The 20,804-nt window shown below is 36.1% G+C and overlaps 1 protein-coding gene across 6 annotated transcripts in view; it reads left to right on the top strand.

Moving 5' to 3' along the window:
- Positions 1-20,804, top strand: part of LOC126869706 (LIM domain only protein 7) — a 156,447-nt gene that overhangs the window by 107,178 nt on the left and 28,465 nt on the right. Inside the window, exon 2 of one of the 6 annotated variants that reach the window (XM_050626581.1) lies at positions 18,985-19,090. The exons of the other annotated variants lie outside the window; for them this stretch is intronic. The gene's annotated coding sequence lies outside the window, so the exon portion shown is untranslated. The remainder of the gene's footprint in view (positions 1-18,984; positions 19,091-20,804) is intronic. 6 annotated transcript variants of the gene reach the window in all.

The raw sequence follows: 20,804 nt of genomic DNA, 5'->3' as shown, positions 1-20,804 counted from the left end.
ACATACTTGTAAATTCTTTTATTGGAACTAAAAGAACAATATTTTTGTACAAATAAGACTATTTGCAGAATACATATATTGCTTTTTTACGTTTATCGCGTGTCAATTTGTTCAAACCACACGTCAAGGCGAAGGCTGTTTTACTTGCGAAGAAAGCTTGGTCAGCGCTGATCTAGACTTTATTCATCTGACACAGCATTTAATTCGTTGGGTCTCTCCACTTCTTAAATACTTTATCTAGCAAATGAAAAAATTATTAATTCAATCTCAATCGCTACTACTACAATTCTGCACTTTACTCACATCTCTCCCTCTCTGATTAATTTGAATATTGAAATTTGATGCTTTTAACAGCTAACTTGTAACTTATTTGATAGGCAATAAAATTAGCGTGTTCAGCACGTCGTTTTACGATTTTCATAAATTTTCAACTATCTCCTCTAGTCACGTAAGTTTTCGAGATTACGTTACATTGTCTTCTAATGAATACTATCTAGTTATCCTCACATTGTTGTTGGATGATGAGTTCGAAGGAAAGGCAAGGTAGGATCAACTCCATCTCGAGGATTCTTTAACGGGGCGTTTAGTTCTCTAACGAGCAGTTACGCAACAATGTCCACGCCATTGCAGCTGGTTTGCTACCGTATGCAGCGATTGTCGCGCATAAAGCTGTCCTTTGCCAACGAATTGCGAGAATACCAGTGCCTCGAATCGCTATCAGATCGTCACGCTGTTATTCCGTTCGAAGATTTCGCAGCGAATACCAAAGCCGCGCCTCCGCCTCCATAAACCTTCTTCTTGTAGAGATAATTCCCTGAACGCGCTCTTCTCTGCTCATGCTGACGAACACGAGTTCGCTATTGATGGGAGAACTTGTTCGTGTTACATGGAATCTAGATATTCGCTGGATTGTGGGATTAGCTTAGTTTAGATGTCTTTCAGTTGGTACACGTTACTTTCCTTGAATCGTGTAGATGTTCGTTTCTGTGAATTGCGTAAGATATGAATATTTTTAGGAAGATGTAATTAAATGTAACTATCAAATTGCATTTAACACTAAGGATTATCAGAGTTATTAAAACTACAAATTCGTAATTTATACGAACCAATATATCCCACAGTAAAATAATCCTACAAGCGTAGTATCGTTGCACCGCGTTTTTAAAAGATTTGTGTAGTAAATTTGAAAGTAAAGAATCTGATTCGTTGATAGTTTTTGTAGAATATCCTCATCGCAAGTGGTTACTTCATTTGCTTAAAACTGGCTTACAACAGAATATATTACTTACGACTCATCTCATTTCATTTCATTCATCTCATAATCGTCAATATCTATACGAAGCTCTTCTTGTATATTTATTTAATAAGGAGTTAATGAGATGAATTAATTAATTCGAAAATTATGCACTATATTAAAGATTCAACTAAACGTCATTTAAAACTTTCGCCTAGCTACCGAAAATTTGCTTTCTACTTATATGAAGAATTCTATCCCAGAGTCGAAATAAATACAAATTCAGCGCAAACCAGCAAAATCCAAATACCACTGGTTCACGGGTGTGTATCAGTTCGTTATATGCAAAAAACGTTCTGGGGAAATTTATCGCGGAGAATATATCAAAGCTGGGATCGAGGCTGTTTTACGAAAGCTCTGGTATTCTTGCCCCGGCATATATCGTAATCTCAACAAACGTTTTCCATCTGATTAACAGGTTCGGTTTCGCGGCTCGCGACTTATTAATGTGCAACGTAACCACTGTAACATTCTATTAAAGTCGTGGGAATAAATATCGCGCTGGTAGTCGTATCGCCATTAATTCATCAGATTTTTTACCGATGTACTAAAATACGAGTTTGCAAGCGTCTCAGTGATTAGTTTGTGATTAGTTTGATCGGTACACTTAACCAAAAGGTAGATACGCACACCGTTGGAGACCAATTAACGCGTTGCCGTTAATCATACCGTCTATTTACGTCTATCCTTGACATTTTAAACATCTGATTCGTTAATACGCGAGGCTTCTTCCTTTTTTATTCTTTTATGGTCGCGTCAACTGTTTCATTGCGTACACCAACACGATTTATGGTTTCGTTCCAGGAAATAAACGGAAAGGAAAGACAAATATTTATTTATGCGTAGTCGTGTCTCTGTGTTAACAGCGTTGACTGGTCCGATTAAAAGCATCGTTCTTTTTCGTTCTAATCGAAATAGAGTGGAAAATTCTTTTCGGATTATATATGATTTACATGGTAGATGATGTACATGTATGGAATTTATTGATAATAAGTCAATCGAGGATGGTCTTACTTTTTTGAAAAACACAAATAGATGTATGAAACATGCAAAGTATAACATACAAGTGCTTGTATAATGCACATAGTATGCAAAAATGCATGAAATATTCAAAGCATAATATTTGTTATGATACTTGATAGATGAAATAAATCTTTGCTTAGGTTCTACATTTATCGCCGTGATCATTAAAATATAAATTTGCATAACAAGATTGGCAAAAATATTGCATAAAGAATTTCAATTTTGCAACAAAAAATTTAAATATATGAAACAGTACCTAAATGACCATATATTTTCATTTAATGTTGAAATTCGAATGGTGGAAATCAGTATGAAGAACAAGTTTGTGCATAAAATTGCGTTATATCATTCCAAACCATAACAGTTAACGCTCATAAAAACGTAAATGAACAACTGAATATAGCTATCATAAAACAAATATTAAGTCATCACTTTCAGCCAAGACGTAAACTAATCATCGTAGCCTTAATCTCGTCATCCTTGCCATAAAGACTACCACTAAATCAATTTATGTTACATGTCTATTCAACGACGTGTTCACTCATTAGCTTACATAAAACGGTCATTGGAAACTTCTCGGAATTATATGAAAATACATAGCAGTCTTTTCTCGTTTTCTTTTTTTAGAAAAAAACGGTGTAGTCCGTTTCAAATCGAAATAGAAATTTGCAGTAAAGAAAAACGAGCACGATCCAGAAAAAATAAAAATGAAAAAGAAGCGAGACAGAAGAGAAGAGAAAAAAGAATCCTAGATTCAGATCAAAGTCTAAACTATTGGGTTGGCAACTAAGTGATTGCGGATTTTGTCCTACTTAATGGTATTTAGGTGTTAATGATAAAACACCTCGTTAGCCTCATTAGGTCATTAACACCTAAATACCATTAGGTAGGACAAAATCCGCATTCACTTAGTTGCCAACCCAATATAAAAACAGATTTTACTTTCATAAAATCTACATGCAGACTTTCTAAGAACATATTGAATGCTGAATAAAAAGACTTGTAATGTTACAAAAATACTAAATCTTGGTTTACGTATAAAGGAAAAGGTTCGAAAGTTTCTTTCTCAAATATAGAAAATTTTACTATTTTAGAATTACGATCATTTTACTCCGGAATTTTCGTTTATGTATACTCTTTCCCCGTCACGTTAAAGGAAGAGGCGACAGATTGCCATAAATCGTTTAGGATCGTCTTCAGATACGATGTTCAATGTGAAAGATATGGAGCTGCCGTTGGTTGCTTAGCGTATATTATAAATCACCGTTATAAACATATTATTGTCGGTTTAAGTGGATCATTAATATTCTCGACATCCGTGAGAACGAACCATTAAAGGTGGATCAACAACACCCCTTGCACCGATCATGTGAAACAACGAGATCCTATCTGTTCATAGATATTCTTCCTGGTGATTTATTTCGTCGCGTATTGCGTAGTTCGCGAAGGAAAGAACGTCTTTCGTTCACTCTTTCAAATAAAAAGGAACAAGACACAGTTGTACATCGTCTACGACCGTCGCTCATATTTATCGCTTATTTATCTGGAAGAATTTTACTCCATTCGCGCGATTTATTTTCTTCCTTTCGCCGGAGTCTTTAATGACAAGATCGTGCGAATCTAAAGATCTCCCCTTAGCCTCTCAAATAAAACGTAAAACAAGGAACAAACACCTGTCGCGATAACTGGTACGATGATCTTTCCGTCGCGAAATTTTAATCGAAACCTTTGATGCATCGTTTCAGACGGATCTCAATTCATTGTACCGAGGATAATGGAATTATTAAGCTCAATAGGATTCCCATTATATGGTACGGTAAAATGAAGAATTAAGGTTTTCTCTTTAATTAACGGTCTCGGAATCATCTTTCTATGGTGCAGTCGACTTTTCCTTCCATGTTCGGTAGACTCTGTTGTACGTTATTTTTAATTGTTTCAATACGGTCATGTTTATGGTACGAATTTTCTTCGTTACCGTAATACTTACGAATTAACTTAACGAATTAGAAGTTGTAGGTTATAGACTTCTTTGAAACTCTACAATTTTATATTACATCGAGTAATTAAATGAGTGATAATTTCTAAAATTTAGTTTTTCTTGTTACCGCAATAGAAAAGATTTGCGTAATACAAGAGACGTCATTAGTATTAGCAAAGATAAACTTGTGCAAACAGGGTTTTGGTTACTACATTTTACAAATTTTAATTCTATTACACATGAAGTGGCGTCTTCAATTTGGTGACATGTCAAATATTTACTACTAATTTTTCAAACTCCTTAACAAAGAATTTTTCGATATATCTGTACTTGTAACTGCATCAAATATACACTCTCGTGCTTATCGATCGCATAAGAAGTCCATGACACTCGAGATATCGCGAAAGCAGTGCCGCAAACCGAAATAACTCGAAGGAACAGTCACGGACAATAATCCTGAAGAATCATCGTAACACGAGGTGAATTACGATCGTAAATCTAACTAGCTTTACGAGGTCTGCATTTTTACGATTATAGCTCGTCGTAAAGCTGCGAACCGCCGCGTGTCGATGCGCCACCAACTATTTAAGTATCCTAGATACACGTCGAACGTACGAATTCGTTGGTGGACATGTTCTCTAGACGCTCTAGGACGTCGTAAAACAGAAACTGAGTGCTTCTGTAACACGTTTCTACTAAGAAACGTAGGACAGGATAATGAAGAATGATCTATTAACCAGGGAAATGAATTTGAAAACCGCAACGATGTGGTATATCGCGCTCATGTTATATGTATGTAGCCTGTTTCGTACTTATCCTGCACGTAGATCTAGTTTACAAGGCAAAACTGTTTTCGCAAAAGTTGTTCTCGTCTTCGTTGGAATTCCTTGAGCGTCTTATTTCGTCACACTAATTGGTTACGTGTGATATAAACATCCCGAGATTTTTGGAAGGGTACTTTACAATTTTTCAGAATTATTTGTTACCTTATTAAAATGATTATGAAAAATAATATGGTTGTATTCAAAAATTTGGTAGAATATATATTTAATACAGTATCAGTTTATATATATATATCCTGGATCTATACACATAAGATGGGAAAAATTAATAGGGTTTGAAACATAAGTGTGTAAGTTTCTAATAGTTTATAAAAATTAAAATCAATTTTGTTGAAGTAAAATTACTTACTTTTCTATGTGTTAGTAGCATGACAACGTGTATAAGTTTAAATTTTATTTTCGTGGACAAAGACGTTTGATATACATAACTTGATGAACGAAGTAAGAATACTTAGAATTAAGTGTTTAATAAACAAAAAATGATCGATGGAAAGAGATTTGTTTCAACTATACAGTCATTTAATTAATAGGACAAATTTCACGATGGTAGAACTCGTTTATACCGCGTTGCAACATTCAGAGAGTACGATATCTTGTAAGACTCGGGTAGCTAGCAGCAACCTTTAACCTTAACCTTCTTATTTAGAGGAGCAAGGCAACGGAGGAAGTTTTAGCATTTCTCCGAAGCGGCGTCGAAATCAGCTTTCTAAACAATCTTGACCGCGTTCAGAATCTCCTGTAGTAATGTAAAATTCATTTTTTTCCTTCGACTTCAATGTTCGTCGACCCGATTTCGTAATTCGCCCGTTGTCCTTATGTCGGTGTTTTCGTTCGCCTCTGTCCGCGATTTCACGCGGATTTTAATCATTTCCGATAGCACACTATAACGTGAAACGAAACACGAACACGCGTTCATATAAGGAATCCGAATTACGTCGAGGAGAAAGTGGCTCGAATCACGAAATCGTTTCTGCAAAGTTCCCGATGCACACGCCGATTCTCTGCAGGAACGTGCAGAATTATCGTTTTGTTGTCTTCGTGAAAGAGGAAATCCAACTGTAACAGTAAAATGTATTAAAATCCAAGCAAGCTACTTTCCGGTAATCGTTTAGCAAGATGTTTATGTAATGTGGTAATGAATAATCAGCGTTAAAGTAGACACAATCGATTACGTTTGGTTGGCCGCGAACGCTCGTTCCATTCTGACAAATGGATTTCGATTTGCAACCAAAGAGAAAGTGGCTCGAATCACGAAATCATCTTTACGAATTCTAGTCGCGAGATGATGTATTTCTCACGGATGCAGGAAGACTGAATTTGTACGGCTAGATGACGATGCGTTTGTACGTCTTGGAACAGTAGTTAACCACTACTTCCTAGTGATTAACTACTGTTACATCGTATTAAAGATTGAGCAGCGTATAAGGAAGTTCAATGATTGGGCAATGTCAATATTAGTGGTATTTATGAACATTCTGATATAGTATTTCATTTGATTAAGATAAAAACTCTATCAAAGATTATGTTAGTATTAGATTATTATTATAAGTATCAGAAAGTGACTTCAAACATAAAATTAAATTATGATTTATATTTGAGTTAAATGTTCCAATTAGATACGAATATAACTATTCTTCTATGAAAAGAAATTTCCAAATATTCTTCAATGACAAAATTAGCAGGTGTCTTGTAACTTGTGTACGAGAATGTAGGTGCGATAGGTACGAACTAAAATAAATATTATATTACGATAAATGTTATGAAAATATAGGTAGCTTTTTATAAATGAAATATTTCAAAAAGATGAAAATAGTGAACGGAATAGCAGAGTTACAAAATCAATGTAAATCGTGAGTAATACATATATAACTGAGGAAATCTTACTGAGCCCGTACTGAAACGCGAACACATTCATCAACCGTTAAAACTTCCAATTTGAAAAGCTCTCCCGAGTCTAATCGAAGGAACGGTGTGTTCGCCTGGCCTGTTGGTTTCGCTGGAAACGTAGGAGAATTTCGTCACGCGGCGAAAATAAACGGGCTCGAGCGAAACGGCGACGCTCGTATGCCTACGAAGAATTTGAGTTACGTCGCGGAGAAAGTGACTCGCGTCGCGTCGCGGGACGATAATCGAGCCGATGCATGGAACGATTCTCACGGCTGTGACGGGAATAAATCGTCGAGATGGCGGAGGATATATTTATATAAGCATATATATTTCACACACACGTGTATTTGCATCTGCATGCCTTTTCACATATCCTAAGAGAGGGCGTAGGGCGTTTAGATATATGCGCGTAATAGAAGGGTATTCGGAGTCCCCTTGCCTCCGTAACAGAGAGAGGACAGGAAGAGATCGCTGATTCGAGATGCCCCACTTTCTCGCGATGCAATTAACGTGGCCAGCCGCGGCGATAACTGCATTATACGGGAGAGTGCAGCTATAGGGCTTCCCCCGTCTGGTTTCGCGATTGCATACGCTGATAGGTCGACGTCTCACGAACGATCGTCGATACCAGTGAATAAGAGCAACCGCGCACGATGTTCTCTAGATAGACCCTTGGAGTATCGTGCAATTGCGAATATTGAACTACGTACTAGTAATAGTCATAGGAATTAGAGAAGTATTGGTAGAGTGGTGGATTTAATAAGATTAAAATTGAACTCGTTGTTAAGTTAGAGAAATGAGTATTATTTCTGTTAAGAACGTGAAAGACACGATATACAGAATCCGACCGAATAATATGCTCTAACGGGCACAACGTGATTCCTTGTGTAAAAATAAGAAACTTTTATTCTACATTTTCGACTTATTTTCACATATAAAACAACCTCTGTCGGTTATTTAGTCCGGTCCGGAATTAGTCATATTCAATTATAACTTCATAAATTTTCAAATTCGATTTTCTCGAAAACTAAATTGAGAATGGACAAATTTTATTCTATATGTCTTTCTTATTTTTCCACAAGGAATCACGTCGTGCTCGCTTGTACATGTTATTCAGCCGGCTCTTGTAGTAAGATATGAAGCGGTAAGTAGAAATGGCGTGTCTGTCATCAAACGCGCGTCCAGCTTTTCTGTCGTATGCAAACGTATCTGTATTTTTTTACTGTATTGATCAGCCTCAGTTTATTATATCTCTAATCTATCTCTTCTATTAAATTTAAAATTGAAATAATAAAAGTCTACATTAATTATTATTTTTCAAACACATAATATAAACATGTATTGAAAAGATATGTCAATATAAATGGCATATAAGAATTAATTTATTTAATAAGTAATCCACTCTGTCAACAGATACGTTTAAAAAAATTATTAATAGCATAAATCGGACATTAATCGTGTATCTAAATAATAAAATGGAGGAATTTACAAAAAGTGGAATTGATTAATTTGGCTTCTCAGGAGCTCATTTAACAGACAAACCTCGTATTTTTACACTCAAAAACAAATAGGGTGACGGTAAAACGACCGATGCATATCCTCCATTCCATCGACATTCCTTTCTTTCCTAAGCAAATCATCGCACGTACCAAACAGAATATTCAATTGGTCGAAACTTACAACCTTCGCATACGGTATGCTTGATCACGAGTGGGTTTGATTCGATGAAACGAACCCTTGATGCGATGGAACCGCTTAGAAAGCATAGCTGTGCGGCGTGGCTCGCTGGGTGGTTAATAGTCGGCGTTCCGTGGCGTGCATGATTAGCGAGAAATTATATTTACGAGTGCACGTGGGCGGCTTGGAATAAAGTCGATCACTCGGCCCGCGAGGACTTCCGCGATGATCTTTCCGCGAGGGTGTGACAGGCTTAGTCGAGCTCTCATATCGATGATTTCCATCGTAGCTCTCGACAGGGATCGCGTAGAAACCCGAGCGGACCAAGCCAGACGATAAATTATAACGGCGGGACATGGCGCGTGGACGAACCCGCCGCGCGTAATGCAATAGTTCAGGGCGAGAATTGATGGACGAACGAATTTATCGTGCTCGCCTGAAGCGTTCCGCAAACTATTATTTAGACTCTGTTTCATTTGTTTATGAGCTCATACGTTAAATATTTAGAGATATTGGAAGTGAACTGCGGATATTTATGCAGTTTCACGTTTTTAAAGACATGAATTGCAGCAACAGTATCTAAATAGAGATTTGTTTCGGGTATTAAATGTTATAATCTGTATTTTGTCCTTGATGTTTTATATGTCTTCAAACATTATGTGCATACTATATATTTTATTGCAATTTTAAATTTTGCATTAATGTGCAAATATATGCAGTATGGTTATATATATTATCAGAGTAATATTTACTTTTAGTAGCTCCAATGAATAGCACCTCCGGCTTTTTTGTGCATAAACGCGTGATTGTTTATGGCGAGTTTTTAGTGGCTGTTAAGGTTGAGTTGAACTCAACGAGATAAAAATTTTTTTAAAAATGACGAATATCATATTAGAGATAGAAACAGAGAAACGCATGTGTATGTATATTATATGTTTGAATTAAATGTAAATACATGCATATTGTATAAATGTATATTGTATATATTTATTTCATTATATTTATTGTATTATATGTATTTCATTATATTTTAAAAGCGCTTCACTCAATGTAATCGATTAAAACTTCCGCACTAATATCCTCATATTATTTTATGTTTCAGGTGAGTTTTAAATATACAAAATCTATCTACTTAAAAAAGAAACATCTCAGTAAGTAATGCTTTCTTTCATTATATGTAAAAGAAGTACTCTCTTCAATTCTCCAAAGCATCATACATAGCCTTAAAAAAAAAAAACACTTTTTCCAATGAAATAGAAATATATCCAACATTAAAGTCAATGTATAACTACTAACTCACGCTATTAAATCAAACGACCCTTCGGAAGAAGGTCGAATCCTGAAAACGGTTCCCCTCGTTGTACCAAGTCAAAAATCGATTTTCAGCGATAGATAAATTCGCCACGAGAGATAAATACACGTAGTGGTTGTCACGTAAATAGCACGATCGTGTACGCAAAGCGTACACCACGCGTCGGTCGTGCAACGCGTCTAAAAACGGCGCTCGATTCACAAAAAGGGCCGACCTAACCGAAGTGGATAGCCCGCGCGGCAAAAGATACGCTCGAACGGATGCGTGGATCATCCAAGAGGAGACTTTCAGCATGATCCAACAAGGCAAAGAAGAAGAAGAAGAAGCGGAGGAGAGCCGACGCAAAGTCTTTCCTCTCTTCCGAAGGAAGAGGGCATCGCCCTGACCGTGACCTAGCCACCGCTCCTCAGGCGAACGCACACACGCACATGTTTCTACACACATGCGAGCGGCTACGTAGTCAACCTAGGATACCGAACAACGCGCTTTCCTTCGGATCACCGAATGGGTGTCGTGAAATCTCATTCGGTATTAAATCGAATCGTCATCCCATCGTGTGTCCTAACATATCGTTGACCGGCTATTTTATGCAAAAACTAACACGTAGCGGCGCTCGGTAACAACACTCGAATGTGAAAACACGAATTTACTGGTGACCGATCAACAATTTGTTAACATCAGAGTATTCGACGGAATTTTCATACATTTATTTAATTACGTAATTGAAAAGGAAAAAGTATGAAGGTCATAGGAGAAAACCATCTAATTTTGGTACAATAGAATTTTTCCCAAGTTTCGAACTTTCTGTCAGAATATACGCGCTAAGCAGAATTTTTTTCCAACAGGCAGAGAATTCTGATAGTTCGAAGCGTTTTATCCCCATCAGTGCATTCGCAGAGGCACGAAGATACTGTACACACATGATCACGCGAATCGTGACGAGGAGCGTGTCTATCGTTGCGTCTCGGCCTCCCCAGGACACGTTATTCGCGTGTATTGCCCATCAGCGTGATTCCGCCGGCAGCGAAATCAAGCCCCGATACCTTTGTCATTTTCCTTTCGAAGGTAGAGAATAATCTCTGATTCGTGATGGACGTTCACGTTCAATGTACTACGTTGTAGTTTCTTCTAAACGATAGTCGATGATAATCTCAGAAAATGTTCGTACATTGTGAATGTTCTTAAAAAGAATAGGAATTCCTCGACTAGTAGAATGTGTCTCTATATAGGCAGACTCGTGTTAGAAACTTATTGTTGGCAAGTGAATAAAAGAAATAGTTTATGTTCGAATGATTCGAAAAATTTCGAAGTAGAACGAAGTAGAACGTATTCGAAGTAGAATACGTTCGTATCTGGCCAGACAACGCATAACTCTTATGTGTGCTTTGTTACTGTGCCTACCGTTATGGCTGCATTGTGACAAATTTATACGTATTATCGCGTTGTAGTAATAACAAACATTATTTCTATTATTAATAGATTTTTATTAAAGTGAAAAATTAACAGAAGAATATTCCTTTCTTCGTCCTAGTCCAACATTCCTTTTTTATTCGACAGAAATTTAAAAAATTAGAAACTAGATAATTAAGAATAATAAACTACAAATTCGTCAAAGCACGACAGAATCATATAGTGCCATGATCTAGCATATCGAAATTCTCTGCATTCAATAACGCAACTGAAATTTTCTAATACACTGTCTCGACAATGTAATCAACATAAATTCGCCGGTCCAATTAAATTCATTCGATACATCTTCCTGATTGACTGTCCTGACTGCATTCGTTCCTGGCATACGCCGACCATTTCTGCGATCATTTCGCGAGGATGGAATTCCGGATAGATCGTTTCATTAATTTCGAAAATCATTGGTTTCCTACCGCTTGCACACGCGACTAGCCACCAGCGTGAATTCGAATTTTCTCCGTCGGGTAGATTCGAACATATCTTACAAGAACGCGTATGCTTGCATGCAGGACTCTCTGCAACGCTAGAATCAACTGTGCCTGCTGCATGATTTCGTTGCTTTTCCCCGCTCGCGTGCAACGCTTAAATTGTAACGAACGAAATAGCGCGGTGCATAAAGAAAGGGAATTGAAACGTATCGGGTACGCATGCAAGAATTTATGGTACATATATCTTTTCATTAAGGCGGTATTCGATGAACCCAAGCACGAGGGCGTAACACTAAGACAACGATAACTCGCATGAGATATACTTCGTTGCGAACATAGTCACGGTATCGCAAAGATTTTATGGTAACGCTATATTTATGATTCTTCAGTCTTATTGCAGTAACTCTTTGAAAACATTGAAAATTCGTCATATATGAACATGATGAATAATTTTAAAGTAACTCTTTTTTTATTTGATATTTATTTATGTAGTCACAGCAGTATGAAATTAATAGACCTACGAATGACCTAATAGTGCTACAAATTTATTGCCACTGTAGCTTTCATATGTTCGCAATCAATAATTTATTGGATGTGACATTTATTCCTTTCTCAAGAACTTTTTATTTAATTACTATTCGCTTTTTAAAAATACATATCGGTATTAACATGGAGATATAAATTTACCAATTAAAAAATTTAATTAAAAATAAAAGTAAGTACTTTGCAATTATCCTTTTCACGAAACATAAATCATGATAGTCATAAATAAAATTCAGCTTCGTGAATATTACTCAGGTGGATCTTAAGAGGTTAAACATCCCCAACATTTCGCAATAGCCAAGACAGATAAGAGAATATTTTCTCAATTTCTTATCACACAATTCACAGAGAGCTTCTCTATCCTTTATCCAATACGAAAGCAGACTTTCATGGCCGATACAGCCATGATAAAGAAAACGTATCTCGCGATTCGACTCAACAGTTAATAATTTCCAAAGATTCTACCTCCAATAAATTTCATAGTAAAGAGAAAAACAGGCAGGGATGCGAATTGCATCGCTCGGCACTAGCACACGCAATCGATGTAATTCACACTCGATGTAAGTGTACGCGTATGGAACGCGCTATGCGGTAGAAAAGTATCTAGCAATGAACACCGGGTACAAATGGACGTCATAACTATTATACGCGCACGATATACCGGGTCTCGAGGCCATATTGAGAGTAACTATCCACTTTCGCCTCGTGCAATCTAGAACGTTGGATTCCATCGTTTTACTGATTGAACGTAGATACATCTATTCGTCGATTGAATCTCCGGAAAGTTTTTAGAGATAAATAGTTTCTTTTTGATACGTACATAAGTGACCTCATACTTATAGATGAGAGTGTATTAGGTATGTATATTGGTTTGATTATTCGATTCATTAAGCTGCTTAGTTTGAAAATGAAGATGGGTACGATGGCAGACGCATTATGGATAGGGTAAATGGTGGATTTATTGTTCCATAAATGTGGCATACTTATTGCGATATAAAACTAATAGAAAAGGTAAATGTCACAATGACATTCTAGTTATAGCATCGGTTTTTATTAAGTTTATTTTCGTTTAATATGGAACTTTCGCTTCAGGAAAGCTATATTATTCTACAAAAAATAGGAAAAATGAAAACTTTAAAACAATTATCTTATTTAGCAATATTGAAAATACAGGATGATTGATCAGCTAGTTAACTCAAAGAAAACGCCGTTGCAGCAATAACGCTGTGTCAGTACATACAAAATCTATTATCAGAAGTGTATACGAAAGAAAAAACGAGCGTGTGTGGTCCGCGCTTGGTGGCACTGTTTTTCAGTTAATTAGCAGGAGAATCACTCTATTAATTCTCGGAAGGCGATGGCTGGATTGTCTTTAATCTAAACGCTTTTTGGACTATGTTTGTATGAGTATTTTCTGAACTAATATCGCTATTACATTTAAAAAATTTCGTTCTACTTCCAAAAGTTTCCAAGTGACATAATTCGATAGAAATTTAAATAGCACATAAACGGAAGCTGAGGCGGCGATGAAAGGAATAATAAAGTTAAGAGCCACGATAAAATGGGGCAATACAACGGTCAAGAGAAATGTATTACGAAATGAAAATTAATTTTTGTAATGTTGCGAACGATTTAACGAGTTCCAAAGCTCTACTTAAATTCGACGACGTGCACGAATTGCATGGCCGTGTCATGGCCGTAAAATGCTATGACGTAGATTAATAAAAGACACAGTTGAGCCCGTGAATTGTGCTAACATAAAGTCACCGTTTTATGTACCATAAAATGTTACGGCACTTCTTCCAGGGGCGCGTTTGCACGCCTGCCTGGCAAAAAAAAGAAAAAAGAAAGGAGAACGAAAATGAAAAGGGGAGCAACGCATAAAGACACGCTTGTAGCTTGCTTGTAACATTGGTCAAATTACGCGGTGGTTTCTAAATTATGAAAAGTTGTCTTGAAATTGGATAAAATATCTAGCTGATAAAAAATTACTGTGCACTTATTAGTTTTACAGATAAGTTCTGCTATTGTAGATAATTCTTTGTTATTGACTATTGAATAACTTTATATACTTTTTGGTATTCATCGAATAATATTTTGTTCCCGCATGAAACACCTTCGTTATATAATAGTACTTACAATTTTATGCGTATAATTAAACAATTTTCTTAGAATTGATAGAGAAATTCTCTTGCATTAAAATAAAAAATAATTTATCCTAATAGTTGTGGAAAATCATTCAAAGCATAAAGTTTTTTCCATAAAGTAGAAAAAGAGAAAAAAAGTAAACTTTGTCAAATTAAATCACTCTACAATACGTCAAACAAACACTTAATTTCTTTCATAAAAAAAATCAAACAACCCGTCCAATTTATAAGCAAATAATAATAGGTCACTGTACAAGATACTTCGCATTGCGGAATACAAGTTAAATTGATATTTTCAGAGGATATGGTTGTAAAACAGAACGCGTGAGTCTTTCGTCGAGACATAAAAAGGTCTCATTTCAACATTAGAGAAACTGGAATAGGGTGAGATAAAGTAAAAACATGGCAGATGGTTTCAGGGGAAAAAGATTAAATTCATTTAGTGTCAACTTTGACTTGGGAACTCGTAAGATCTCGGAAATACGAGGTTATTTTGGCGAATTAGAGAATTTATCGTGCGTTCGTCCAATTTTTCACGCCATTGGAACCACAGCTGCGATCATCTCAATATATTTTCAGATCTAACACGTCTGCGACCTCGTGTTCATTTTACACACTCACCCTTTTTCGGTCTTTATAGAACTTTGTCTCTCGCAGTGAGGATGCGAGACATCATGACGTTTCGACGTCGTCGTTATAACGTACGATTTTCGAAATTATATCTCCAGTCTATTGTAGAGCTAATTCGAGCAGACATGTGTAAATATTCTCATTAGAGGGGGCGCACAAGCTTGGACGTTCCTCGGAGCGTAACGAGTTCAAACAGAAAGCGAGAGAGAGAGAGAGAGAGAGAGAGAGAGAGAGAGAGAGAGATTTTCCAGATCGGCGACGTTCATTATTTTGATTTCTTGTTATTTCTTGACTTCGCTCATGGCTATGGCCTACATCGTTCAGTGTTTTATTACACTATTTAAAGATGGTTACGCGGCGAAGTCTATATCACAGTTTCGTGAATATCTAACCAGCATTGTATTATGTTCGTTAACTTCAAGTACTTCGCAAAGATAAAATTTTTAATTTGTCCACAATTGTCTGTTTTATGACAACCGTAATAAAAGATCACATTCATCTCATTGTTTTTTTATTATAAAATAATTCGATCGTTCTACTGGCAGATGAAGCAAAAATTACACGTGAAGTGGTTAAAAGCAATTTTTCAGCTCCGTGTCGTCAAAAGATCAAGCGTCTAAAGTGCTACATAAATCGACATGAAGTGCATTTTACGATGGTAGAGTACCTCGACAAAAAAGTAGAGAAAAATCAAATGGAAGCTCGTTGCTCGTTTTTCTTGTCTCTTTGCGTCGTCTACGAATCGCCCTAAACCCCATAGATTTCTTTCTCTCTTTCTCTCTCTTTCTTCTTCTTGCTCTTCGTTTCTCCTTGGATTCGTGGCGTATCTTAATGCACAGTACGTGTGCAATATGGCAATGTCGGCCCGTATATCGAGGGTTCATCGTGGGGCCGAAGGGGTCACGACCCAATCGCCAGAAATTCCTTTATCTTCATTCCTGCGTTTTTATTACACCCTTGCCGCCATCTCGGTACGTCGTCCGTTCGATGAACCTTAATTGCGACCTGCGATCGTCTTTGTTGCGTCGGGATCCTCTTTGGAAACGATCACGAACCACTTTCAGGCGTGAACGATCGTGTCATGAACGGAACACCGTAGTGAAAAATTTGAATTTCCAAAAAGAATTCAACGCGACTAGGTTGCGCATCGCTAAATTTAAAAAATATTTATTGACGGTTTTGGTTATCCTAAAAAATATCCAAATATGTTTTTATCGTTGTTTTATTCGTATTGAGCGATAAATATATTTTTGTACTTCGCTGGCTTGAACTTTTTTGGGAAAAGTATCTCTGTAGATTTATATAGGCGATAGTTTTTATAGCATTTTGTGGTTTTCTTTAATATGTTTTTATATTTAGAATATCATTATATATTGCAATTGAGAGATTGTTTTTTTTATCGTTATTCTATGCTGTTATTGGAATTTTGTAACCATATTTTATGACTCTATTAATTTTATGAATGACTTTATTTTCTTCGCTGATATTTCTACATTAAGTTATTTCCGTTATTAATTACCATCTTTTGAATAACGCACCGCATCACCTTAATTTGGATGTAGACTTTCGCATTCACTTTTTGTAATCATTCTTTCCAAGTATGACACTTTAATAACAGGATACGTGTATATATATACATATATAATATGAATTGAAAAATGTTTCTTTCAAAAAAAAAATTTCATAATCTACTATTAACTGACGTTTAATAAAACATTTGAAGACATATATCAATTTTTACATCGAAGTAAAGTGTAATCTCCATTTACAGTTTAACTTTTTCTCCTATTGCTATTTGCGTACCTTTTTGTACTTGAAGTTTCCTCAATTTTCAATTTCCTGCCAGAGAAACGTAATGACGTTTCAATCTTGCCCTTCCAATCTTGCCCGATTGAATTCCACGAATTCGAAATGGATTTCCTTGCCACGAGGCTTCATAATCGCCTATCGGGCCATTTAATCTACTTGGGACGCGGTGATGAATTCGTAATGCAAAAAGGTTCCCACAGGAATTAAATGGACGAAGCCAGAGCGGAGTATCGAGATTCTTGCGATTAGGAACGCGGAACGATACTGAGATTGAAAGACAGCGGAACGATAACTCGACTACCGTTAAAACAACGCGTGGTTTATGTTACCCTCATCAAACGGAAGGAATACTGTTACTTTGCTGCAATGGGATGAATTAAAATACACTCGGAGCGCGAAGGTGTTACTCATTAAAATATACTAGATTTTATTCCTTTTTTATTGATAATTATTAAAATTTACGATTGACTTTTATTAGGTTGTTTATTACACGAATGCTACACGGGAAAAATATTACATAACATGTCTATTTTTTGTTAATTTAACGTCACTTGGTAATAAAAAAAAAAAGGAATTTTAATACGAAATAGTTGAAGATTTTCTATTGGAGAAATTAAGTGGATAGGATATACGAATTTACTTTTTCCTAGATACAAGATAGAAGATAAGTACAGAAAATAATAGATAAGATGTACATTATTTGTATTATTTTGCCATTCATACCACTTTTCTTCTGACAATGAGCCTTTCAAATATAACAGATGAGTAAATTATTAAAGAAATTACATAAAATTAATCACAAATAAAGGCTGCTAAAATACTATAAATTGACTCACGTATTACTCGCAAGAAGAAGTAATGATACTCTTAAATTTTTATAAGTTTCAGTAATTTTTCATCTAATAAGAATGATAGAAAGGATGAACGATCACCCGTCAAGCGAAACGCAAACACAAAACATTTAATTATTTGTCTCGTATATAAAATTATATAAACTGTTTCAAATCTAATTTCGTATAACGTGTGACGTAAAAGAGATAGAAAAACGAGTAATCATTAAAATTCGATACGTAACATCCTCCCAAGTCGGTTTTTATATCTCTTTCATTTATTGCGTTCAGCGACTGTGACTGGACACGCACGCCTCGTTATCTCAATGGAAATTACATTTATTCCTCAACAGGCGTGAAACGCTGCTTTCCGTGGATTTACAGTTAGATGGTTGGTCATTAGATTGTAGGAATTCTCGGTGGTCGCCGATGTTTGTTGAAATTGACGACTACACAACTCCTAGAAGGGAACTAAAAGCATCGAAAGTGATCGAACGATCGAACAATGTGTTCTTGCGTTTCAACGATTTATCACTCGTTTGCTTTTGCTTGTAAAGCGATTTGTTACTTGTAAACGTACACAGTCAATACAACACTTTAGATATTTTATCATTACAACATAGAAGAATTGTGATGCGTGTTAAATTAATATTAGATTGTTGCTTTGTCCGTTGCGTGTAAAATTTAAATTTTAAGACACGTATTTGTACACAAGAAAATTAATGATGAGAACAGATCTCTTGAAGTACCAATTATATAAATTCGATGAATTTTAAGACAACGACTCGATTTTCAAGTAAACGATAGTCTCTTAAGGAGGATCTATCGATCGCGAGTCCTACGTGATTGTATCGCGTACAACTAACGACGAGTTTGCACTGGTACAAATAACGGTGGTACGATTAGATAGATGATCGTAGGTGTAATTAAGGTTAGCTACGTGGCAATTAGAGAAGATCGCGATTGTGCTCGTACCGGTGCTGCATTGCTCGCCTCAAAACGATCGTTTATTCGTGTCCTGTGACAGTTCGTGAAATTAATAACGCTCTTTAATGATTGTACAAGATATATAAAAATGATAGACAGCTAGAGATATCGTTTGTTTTCCTTTCTCCAGCGATCTTAACTCGTGAGTCTTCCTGAAGGGGATGATAAATCGGCGAAGAGGTGGAATGCAGGAAGGGAAAACCTTATGGTTATATAATTGTTTACGTAACGAGGGCGTAAGTAATATATTATCTATTGGATACCATGTTTCATGAATGTCTATTTTCACATTACCAAAACACATACATTTCTGTATTTCACATTATTTAAATGCCTTGACATCTTGTAAAAATTCCACAAATTCATTTGACAACTAGAAATGCGAACAATGTAAATTGATATTTAAATCTAAAATTAGCTGATATTCGATTCTCTCTATAGATGTCTAGAAAAATGGCAATTTTTCCCAGGCAGCGTTACCAGAATAGATCGTGGCACAACGTGGGTTCGCGTGCATTGAACTGCAATTTAAAGCGGCCCGGTGCAAAGTACGCGCGAAACGGTATAAATCGCCACGGTAGCTTTCATGTTTAGGCATGAGTTAAGATTCTTGTCCCCTTCCCTTTCATCTTCTTAACGCCACACTTCTTCTATCCTCCCTTGTGATATCGCCCGTGCACCGCCATTAATATCGAAACGCTAAACGCAAATCTGCGTAATCTTCTTAGTTGCTATTCGCCACCATGACATTAACACCTCGTCGAGCTCTAACGAATATTCGCCAAGTCGTATTCACGACCTCGAACCCCTTAATTCCATATTTTCGCCATATTTCTCTATCATCTTCGTCGTTTTAAAATCACGTGGGGTTCGATATGGCGCCAAGGAATCCCTTGTGAGATTACCAGAAATGATAACAACGAGAAATGTGCAAAGTCGCCGATCGATAAATTCCACAAAATTAGAATAGTGGCGATAAAATAACGTTCTAAAATGTTATTATTTGTAACTCTAAATATTAGATTTGTTTACAAAAAAGAAAATGTTGATAATAGGTAATTGGTTGGATGTAGCGCATTACGTTCTTTCCTTGCGGTCTTGTTTAATAATTACAATATTATATAACATAAAATAATTACACGATGTATTTTATTATGGCAAATTTTGACAATAATATCTGCATTTCTCGGAAGAATCATATTTATTATGGACACCAGAAGCAAATTAGTTACGCTCACAACTATATTTCGACAATTTATAACTATACTTTATTAAAAATATGCAAATATTTATAACTAATAAATTTTCAAAATACTCGCCGATTTGTAATTGCACTGCTTTCTTATACCACAGGATAGTTTTTAGTTATGTTTTATCTCGGAAGTATAATTGAACTAAAACTTTGAATTTGATTTATCGATCTAAAGATCTAAATAGTTTGTTACGAGGCAATATCCAAGACAATGGTGATACTTTGAAAATAATCTTATCACAACACAATCTTTGAGAATAATAATCTTGTTAGTATAATATTACATTGTCGAACGGTTGAGGCGCCGGTCAGTCGGTAGGATAATAGAAATTACCATGTATTTGTGTTGTCATGTATTGTCTATGTTGGTCTACTTAAAATATCGAGGTTGCTTTCTGCCACGGAGAAAGATTAATGATTATTTGGACGATTTGTTTTATGGCAGTCGAGTGAGAATTTTCGTACGATTGCGCGTTTTCACGTAGAATGAAACGCTCCATCTGATAACCGCGATTTCGTTTGCTCGCTGGCGCGTGGAGAACATTTTTCAAGAGAAGTGGTAGGTAATGTCAGGCGACGGGAAGGTAATCAGGTTAGGAAATTTCTAGTATATGCTTGTTATTAAAGAATATGGTTTCTCCGCGGCTATCGGGATCAAGGTAATTCTGGACTTTGCTGACTCTAACGAATTTAGCAGC

This window comes from Bombus huntii, chromosome 9 (genome assembly GCF_024542735.1).
Source record: "Bombus huntii isolate Logan2020A chromosome 9, iyBomHunt1.1, whole genome shotgun sequence".
In the NCBI taxonomy this organism is placed as follows: domain Eukaryota; kingdom Metazoa; phylum Arthropoda; class Insecta; order Hymenoptera; family Apidae; genus Bombus; species Bombus huntii.
This window is presented reverse-complemented; position numbering and strand designations above follow the sequence as displayed.